Source organism: Ctenocephalides felis, unplaced genomic scaffold, assembly GCF_003426905.1.
Source record: "Ctenocephalides felis isolate EL2017-DRISC unplaced genomic scaffold, ASM342690v1 CF-g0.4_SCAFFOLD_01170, whole genome shotgun sequence".
NCBI classification, from domain to species: Eukaryota; Metazoa; Arthropoda; class Insecta; order Siphonaptera; family Pulicidae; genus Ctenocephalides; species Ctenocephalides felis.
Window position 1 is genome coordinate 25,814,469 of NW_020537324.1, and position 9,805 is coordinate 25,824,273.

Consider the following 9,805-nt stretch of genomic DNA (forward strand, 5'->3'; position numbering starts at 1 on the left):
TAGTTTGATTTCTAACTTTGTTATTTAACATAAATCATAATGTGATAAACGTTTCGTAAAATATTTTTTGATTTATTTATAAATAACCTTAGGTGTCCGCCACTAGGGGACTTCCCCCTATATCTTTATATTTTACTTAACAGTCGCGTCAAAATTACTATGCACATAACGTTTCAGTTGTATAAAATTTCATTTTGGAATATTACATATTAATATGAATATATTTTCTTGTATTATATTTAGATTTACTTATTTATTTACTTATTGATCTAATGAAAAATGCCCGAGTCAGAAGAATATTTCACCCTGTTCCTTGAAAATAATAAAATAAATTAAAAATTTATTGATTAGAAAATTATTTCTATATTATTTCTATATCGAATGGTTTTTTAATTATTATATACAGATCGACTACATCGAGAACCTAGAGTGAATATTTTCCTCTAGCCTCTCTACTAATATAAATGTGGTTTTTAAACTGGCGTGTTAATTATTAATAAATGCGTGTTCCTGCAACGGCTCAGATTATCGCATGACTATGAATTGACTGTAAAACAATACGAATTAATTGCCTTGCCGTAAACCAAATATGTATAATAATACACACTGCATGGGTATTAATATTACAAATTTCTATATTTTTATTCAAGCGATTATTGTGTTATTTTTGTCATAAAATATTTAATTCGTATGCTAAATTTTCTAAATAAACAAAATTTAGCAAATACGTGACGATTGTGATGTTAAATGTCTGGACTTTGTGTATGTGATTTTTAGCACTTTTAAAGTAAATATATGACTATAAAATTTATTGTCAGTTTTTGATTGTTGTTTTCATTGAATGCCTATGGTTTTGATAATTTATAAAAATTACGCTATAAATGTGATAAATTGATATTAGATTTTTATTAATCAACTTATGTTTTCAATTTTTTATCATTATTTTGAACTACAATATGTCCATGTTACGAGGACATTTAATCATTGTTTTCATAAATCAATAAATTTTAAAATTTGATTTGGAGGTTTAAAAAATTTTGTATGCTGATCTTCAAGCTATTATTGCTTCAAATTATTTTATTTGTTCGGCAATGTAAACTATGGGACCAGTTGTCGAATAAAATAGAAATGTTATAGTAATGCTATGTTACAGCTCTATCTTCGTATGAGTTGGTAGTAACGAACTGTTAAATAAACATTGCTATTTTATCCGAGAATTGGCTTCTATATTTATGTTCTATATGAATTGTTGTTATGTGATTCTTTAAATTTAGTGGTTATTCGACTACAACCAAATGGTGAACCCTTATCTATCTGATAAGATTTTTTACTAGATTTTGTTCACCTAATGCCGATGAGAAGTATACTGCAGCAAGACTTCCCAAAACTTTTTTTTAACTTATTGTAATATTTAAAATTATTATTCTCAAGTAAATATCTGAAATCACTATTGCTTGACATCAAGCTGCCCGAGATGGTTGTCGAACCTGGAACTTGCAATTTTACCACCGAATAAGAATTTCATGAAATGCTTTTCAATAGTGGTTTGCTTTTTTATTTGAAAATTTAAATATATTTTCGTACTGTAATGTTTCATAATTCTACTGTAATATTATGATGTATTAAAACACTTTCCTCCATGTTATGCTTGATAACATATACTTTACATAATAGTTTATTTTTATTATACTCTCGTTAAGCTTAAATATTATCTACATAGTGTAATTAAACTATGCTTTGCTGTTCAAAGTGCTTTCATTATATATTCAAAGCTACTTTTTTATTTGAAATTCTGTATTGATTTTAATATAAGTTTAAAAATGATGCTGTGATAGTGATGAATTAAAATGACAAAGTTCATATACGAGCTTTTAAACGCATATAAAATATTCATTATGCATATATTTATTTTGAGCAAAATGTAAACTCATTTTTCAACTTTTTGAAAATTCAAATTTATCCTAAAAGGATTAATGGGGCGCCAAATATCATTGGATAAACTTATAATTTTTTCCATTATAAGTTGAAATAATTTACTTCGGCTTCACAATTCTTCAACAAACATAATGATTAGTTTTTACAAAAGGCAGGTTCCGCCGTCTGGAAGATACGGAGCAATTTACTTTTATTGACGTAGTAAATAATTGACTAAATTTTTCAAGAGACAGGTCATAGAAACTATGTTTCTAAAAAATCTAGCAAACTTGCATTATTTAAATGTACTCAAAGTTTAAAATACATTACACTGACTTCTGTATCTGTAGTTTTCCTTTTCTTAAATATCTGAATAAGTTATAACCTAACAAATATTAGTAACATAACAAAAAACGCTAATATGTAAATATTCCATCAATTTTAATAAATTTACAGATTTATTTCGACTTAAACAAATAAAGAGAATTAAGTGAATAGAACTTTGACCTTGCAACCTCGCTGAATACCGCCTGATATCAAGTAGTAGTAATATCTCCTTTCACCTCAAAACACAGACCAAATACGTTTCCAGGTGAAAAGAGCCTTTCAGGGCATAGCTGAAGTATGTATATCAGATCTCTATTAAAAGTATCAAGTCAAAGTTTCATTATAAAGGAAAAGGACAAACACTGGGTTACCTTCTAATAATGACAGGTTATAGCAATTATATCACAGTTTAAAGAACACAAGAGTAGTTTTGATGGCTGTTTGAAGTAAAAAAATGGAATGATTATTCTTATAAATACCAATATACAATTTTTTTGTCCAGGCATTTTTTCAACTTTTTTAATGTTTCTTATTGCTTTTATTTTGACATTAGATAAATACATTTTTATATACACAATTTTGTACACACGATATGTAAACATTTTTGTTTTATATTTATCATTAAAGATAAAAAAATCTTAACTAAAATTTTTGACTCAGATTTATAATTTTTATCACTTTTGTCGTCGTGATATCAGAAAGCACTGATGCCAGTCGCTTCTACAAAAATCCGTTTCACTAGTAAAGATAGAGAAAATTCTCCACAATGAAATTAATACATTTTTTCCGAGACAAATGAACTCAAGTATCTGCATATTAAAATATACAAAATTATTTTGTAAAAATCATATATACTTCTCGTTCTTTTAATCACGTCGCTGATTACTTTTTCCAATTATATATTTAATAAAGAGAAATAACATTTGCGATATTTCATAAATCATATCATATTTTTATTTGCGGTATTCAGATATACATCCTTCACTTCTTTATAAAACGTATTTATAAAGCAACTTGAACATAATATATATCTAAATGAAAATCTGTCCAACAATTTTCTTTTCAATTACAACTGAAATATCATATATTCCTTTTGAAAACCTTTATTTTTTGCAATCTTTGTGCTTTGAATTTTAATATCAGCTTTTTATACACTTACCTTTGATAAATATTAGCTTTAAACGAATTACAAAAAATAATTTTTATTTTATTTGCGTAGCAGCAAAACTGATTATGATTTACAACTTTTACACAAGTTTTAAACTTGAAGTAATTTTTCAAGTTATAAGAGCATACTCTAACTACCTATATACATTTTTAAAGTTTTGTGTACATATTAATACTGCATAAATCGATATGTGAGCCCGAGTTTGCGGTATCGAAGAAGTTTTCAACTACAAATAGCAGTTTTGAATACTTATAGAGGTTTTTTTAAACTCAGGTGCTTTATTTTATATAGTTGACAAGATGACGTAGTTAGTATATCAAAGTTTAGGTACTTAAGAATGTATTATTTCATAACCGTTACGTTAAAAAAAATTACTCAATATAAAACTCAGTTTGACAAAATTTATAAAAATATCTTCTAATAACATAAGTTTTTAATAACATTAACTTTGTATATGCTAAAATACCTCTCATTATTTTAAACTAAAAAAACTGAACGCTCTAAAAGCACATAAATTAATCCATAAGTAATTTATAGATCTAACACAGCTAAATATAAATAGTTAATATGAATAACAAATGGATTAAATTTGGTTAATTGCTAATATTTTCTTAATCAAAGCAATATGCCAAAGAATCTCTATCTCAATATCAATTGTTTTTTTTCTTCTATACATATCATATTTTTTTTTACACCTTATATCATCGTTTTTATATAAATGTTCGTATAAGACGTTTATTTTGTTGTAATATGTACCAAAAAAAAAATTGAATGTGTTTTGAATCATTAAAATCGTTTGATACGTTCTCTCGAAAACATAGACGAAAAACTGTATCCATACATACATACATACATACACACACATTCATTTTTTCAAAGGTATTCCAAATTGTTCAGGAAGTTTTGAAACGTAAAGGTATGCAAATATTTTTAACTTTCCGTAGGGTAAGTTACAGTAATCGCAAAATATTTAAAATGAAAGTTTTTTTCATTGAATCTTTACGCTTCAGAGGTTTCTGAAGATTTTGGCATACCTTAGAAAATATGGATGTATGTGTGTGTGTGTGCGGACACAAATTTTCGTCGACAATTTCGGGAACACGGTTCAAGTAATTCTTTAAAAAACATTCGATAGCTGTTGATAAGGAGACGTGCTGATTAGTTTTTGGCATAGGCAGGTCTACCCGTTTCGAAGGTACGGTGCAAAAAGTGCCACAAACGGTAACTCTATTTTTAAGAGTACGGAGTGTCCGATTTTAATAATTCAAAAATCATTTGACAAAATGAAGAATTGATCAAATTTTCATGAAGGCAGGTCTAGCGGTTTCGGAGATCTAATGATAAAAGTGAAAAAAAATGCCATTTGGCGGTCAAAAATGATCATTAGACATATGCACCTAAAATTATCAGATATTTTATATAGATTTTAATAAGTATAAATTTTGTTTACATTCCTACGGGTTCCGTACCAGTGTTTATCCGTTGACGGTTACGTGGCGCATACGCGCTTCCATATTTTGTCTCTATGCAGTTAAAGCATTACGATCGCTTTGAAAAAAAGTTCAGAACTTCCAAAATATTTCAAAATAGAGAAAACATTTTTTTCTCAAAAAAATATTTTTTTTTAAGATTTATAGTTTCTCAAAAATCTAATTTTTCAAAGTAATTTTATTTTCAAAAACGTTAATCTTTAAAAAATAATTTTTTGGTACGGGAAGTTCCAGCGATTTGCCTTAAGGCACGATGCCATGCGGCCCACTAGTTGTTATAAAATTTCTATTTTTATTGAGTGTCTAAATTTGTTTGTTAATATTTCTATTCAGCAATTGATGTCTACGGATTACCATTTTTTAGATCCATCGCTGCCACAAAAATAGAGAAATAAATTGCAATTAGCAGCAAGCCATAATTAGCATAATTATCATGTTTATGTTAATGATTCGTTTACAGAATAATTAATAATGACGCTCATTATTAACCTGGTTATCAATGGCCAGGTTTTTGTAAGATCGGATCGAATCGATTTCGAAATGTATGAAATAATTGCGGAGAAAAAAAAAACTTCTCTTGATTAGTAGCATGAACATTTTTGATGAATTTTTACTTCCACCAAATTACTGATAAAACTAGTTAGTAGTAGTAATAAATGGTATTTTGCTTTGTGACAAGTTGCATGAACTTTTTGATATAAATAGTATTAGGTATATTTTTCCGTTTATTTATATATGATCTACCTGTCTATATTTATTTCCATCTACCTGGCTACCTGTCCAACTCTATGCCAATATACCTGTCTACCTGCCTTACTGTCTATCAGTTTATTAGCCTACCTTTATATCGGTCCATCATTCTACGACTTTATCTGTCTACCATTTCACCTGTTTATGGAGCTGTTCTACCAAACTGCTTACGCGCCTACTCCATTTTTCTAACTTTCTTACCTGTTTACCTATACATTTATTTAGCATCAATTATAATTATATATAAATCAATGATAATGATTATAGAGATCATTTGAACAACAATCTTGATTTTTTTCTACATCTCCAAAACCGCTGGACCGTTCGCAAAAAGGTAATCAATTTACATTCTGTCAACACAAGTCAAGTATTTTTGAATCATTCAAATCGGATGTTCCTTTTCTCTAAAACTTCATTTTAAGCACTTTACCCAAACACCTGGACCTTTATCTGGCACTTTATCAAAAACTAATTATCAGATCAATAAAAATCGCATCGTTTTTTGAATCAGTCTAATCGGTTGATTCGTATTAATTAAATTATCGTAAAAATTCGTATCCAAAATAATCATACACATATTTATAAACAAATTAATTTAATTTATATATTTTAAATTGTTTTTTATCCTTACCTTGATTTTAAATCACTGTGTTACTTTTGTTTGTGGAAATTTGTAGGTCAGCATCTGAAAATAGATGAAAAAAATATTTTACTGAACAGCTCCAATAATATTTAAGTCCTAAACATATTTGAAATAAGAACAGTTACTTTCTTACACAAAATGCGTTTATAACATACTAATTAAAATATACTTTCATGTAATTTTCATATCAAACTAGTAAAACGTTGTTTCTTATAAAGACATTCCATAATAATGCTTACTATTTTACAATAATTCTTTTCTAATTGCGTTAGTTTGAATTTTTATTCGATTTTTATTAGCAATTTTTTATTAGATTACTTTATTTCTGATAAAATATGTATAAAGTGCATAGATAATTTCTAAAACTGTCATAATAACAACTGTTATTTCGTTTTTATCAAACTCCAGACATAATGCACGAAGTTTGTCCTCGAATGCCATCTGAGTAAATATTGGTTTTCTTAAATGAACCTTTATAAAAAATAATTTAAAAGTTAGAAGTTCCATTGAAGCTTCTTAATTAAATCGTGTGTGTATGAGATTATCTTAGAAAGTACAGCACTTAAGTTGTCAGCCAAGATTTTTCTTGGAAGACAATACTTTAGTAGATTAAATGAAAATGGTAATATATATATATATATATATATATTAGGGTAGTCCTTAATATCGGCATTTTCGAATTTCCTTGCTTCCAAGGACTCAAATGGTTTCAAATTGATAAAAAACAACTCTCTGAAAGTTTTAGCTCTTAATATTAACTTTTAGATAAATCGCAATTCAATCAAATTTCGTATGGAAATAGAGTTGAAAAAATTTTGAAAATTAAAAAAAAAATTAGGTATAACTTAGCGACAAATGAATTAAAAGTGAGAATTCGTGTCATTTTTTATTGAAAATTCGACGTTCTGCAAAATTTTTGAAACATTTTTCATGCTATTTCCATGTTCATTATTTACAGATTTTTCATTTGTCTATTATTTTCACTATATGCGGCGCGGGGACATACTACGTATACGCATACAATCAAAGCAATCATACTCACGCGACACGACGACCAATCACAATCGACCCGTATAGAAATGATCTCATCGAGTGCGAAGATGACGAATCATTGGCACTCCACTCGAGAGTAACGCTCTTCCGTTGCAGTTTTACAGATTTACACTCTAGTCCGCCTAAAGAAGTTTTGAATCACAAATTCAAAAAATTGAATTACAGTACGAGAAGTTTCAGCAATTTGACTTAAGGCACTATGCCATTGCTTCTAATTCTGATTGCTGTTCAAAGATAAACCATAAAAATTGTCATTATTTTCTTTGATGGGTTCACATCATCTACTATACCTTCAGTATATATAGAGCGATCTATCGATGTATTTTCGTTATAACTATAAGCTTGTTTCTCATTATTGGCGGTGGTTACTTTGTAAGCAAAAGCACCAAGGGGGCGGTTGTGCATTTACCTAGCTACATGCCGAAGCCAATTAAAACATGCATTGCTTGTAAGCTTCATTTAATTTATCTAGAACGGGCGTAGCAAAGCAATATACATGCCGATAATTTAATATAATGTACTGGAACCGACGCAGAAAAACCCATTCCGTTCGCGCATTACGCGCCATATCGGAGAGCTGGATCGGAATGACTTACTTAGATGAACATGTTTTTATTTTATGTACTTTTCAACCTTCGTAGATATACTGTTGACATAGTTATGAGGGGTATCAGTGACCTATTTGAGTATAGTAATGAAAATAACCCACAGTTCTTACAATCAATTTGCAATCTTTCATATAGGGTAGAGCAGAGCTTAAAGCTCGGCTGGTGAAAAGGGCTGCCACCATTATCTTTTTTTTTTTTATTAACTTTGTAGACAAGTATATTAGCCATTTTCTGTACAGTTATATGCACAACATTTAGTTTCATATTACTAAATTTATAGTATAATAAGTTGGAGAGAGATTATCAATCTTATTATTTCTTACATGATTTCAGTCTATTCTTTTTCCATTAATAACATGTTATGCGCCATTAAAAATCATTTTCTTAAAAACAAGTAAATTATACAATTCAACAATGATACTATTTTGACGTAAAATTTCTCATCTTAATTTCTAGGATGTGCCATCAGGTGATTGGCTATCATAGTAATTGCAATAGTATTTTTTTTCTTTGGTAGTTTTTGGTTTTGAGCTTTTTATTAAGTTTATACCTGAATATATTTTCCAGTATACATCATTAAATTATTTTAGAAGATGTATACCTATTTTCAAGTTTGATTCAACAATCTTTTAATATGACTTCTATAAAAGCTTACATGTCGTTGGGGTAAAAAGGACCATTAAAGCTTTACACTGGCAAAGATTCAAATAATCAATAAAAAACGCAATTTAAATAGAGATGAATATATAGTTATTCCAAATCTGCTGATGAATATTATTATAATTACAAAATACCATATCAAGGTTATATACAGTGCGATCTTTGTGAAAAATGTGCCCATGAAATTTTTATTTAGCATTGGGTGAGTAATGTCGTTGTAATTTTGTAAAATCCTTTCAAAATTAAAAATGCCATTGAATCTATTTGCCATCTGGCTGTTACTTTTTACCCCTTCTCTGGGTGTAAAGGGATTGACTCCAAGCTTTGGAAAAATAGTAAAATAACATATTTCATAATTAAGAGTTAACTATGAATTTTACTGAACATTGTTACTGTTTATTACTCCCAGGGCTCCAATGATTCCAAATTGTTAAAAAACAATTCTCTGAAAGTTTTAGCTCTTAATTTAACTTTTAGATAGTGCGCTATTCAATCAAAATTTTGTATGAAAATAGCATGAAATTTTTTTCAAAATTTAAAAATGTTTTTAGATGTAATTGAGCGAACAAATGAATGAGTTTTATTTAAAATTTGTTAGACCTAAAAAATTTTTTTCAATTTTCAAATTTTTTTTCCATGATATTTCCGTAAGAAGTTTTATATACAGTGCGATCTTTGTGAAAAATGTGCCCATGAAATTTTTATTTAGCATTGGGTGAATATGTCGTTGTAATTTTGTAAAATCCTTTCAAAATAAAAATGCCATTGAATCTATTTGCCATCTGGCTGTTACTTTTACCCCTTCTCTGGGGTGTAAAGGGATTGACTCCAAGCTTTGGAAAAATAGTAAAATAACATATTTCTATAATTAAGAGTTAACTATGAATTTTACTGAACATTGTTACTGTTTATTACTCCCAAGGGCTCCAATGATTCCAAATTGTTAAAAAACAATTCTCTGAAAGTTTTAGCTCTTAATATTAACTTTTAGATAGTGCGCTATTCAATCAAAATTTTGTATGAAAATAGCATGAAATTTTTTTCAAAAATTTAAAAAATGTTTTTAGATGTAATTGAGCGAACAAATGAATGAGTTTTATTTAAAATTTGTTAGACCTAAAAAATTTTTTTCAATTTTCAAATTTTTTTCCATGATATTTCCGTAAGAAGTTTGAATTGCGCACTATCTAAA

At 28.1% G+C, this 9,805-nt stretch overlaps 1 protein-coding gene across 1 annotated transcript in view; it reads right to left on the reverse strand.

The window, feature by feature from the left end:
• LOC113365921 (calcium-binding protein E63-1-like) overlaps positions 1–6,299 on the reverse strand; it is a 397,148-nt gene extending 390,849 nt beyond the window's left edge. Inside the window, exon 1 of the mRNA XM_026607467.1 lies at positions 6,281–6,299. The gene's annotated coding sequence lies outside the window, so the exon portion shown is untranslated. The remainder of the gene's footprint in view (positions 1–6,280) is intronic.
• Positions 6,300–9,805: the final 3,506 nt, after the last annotated feature.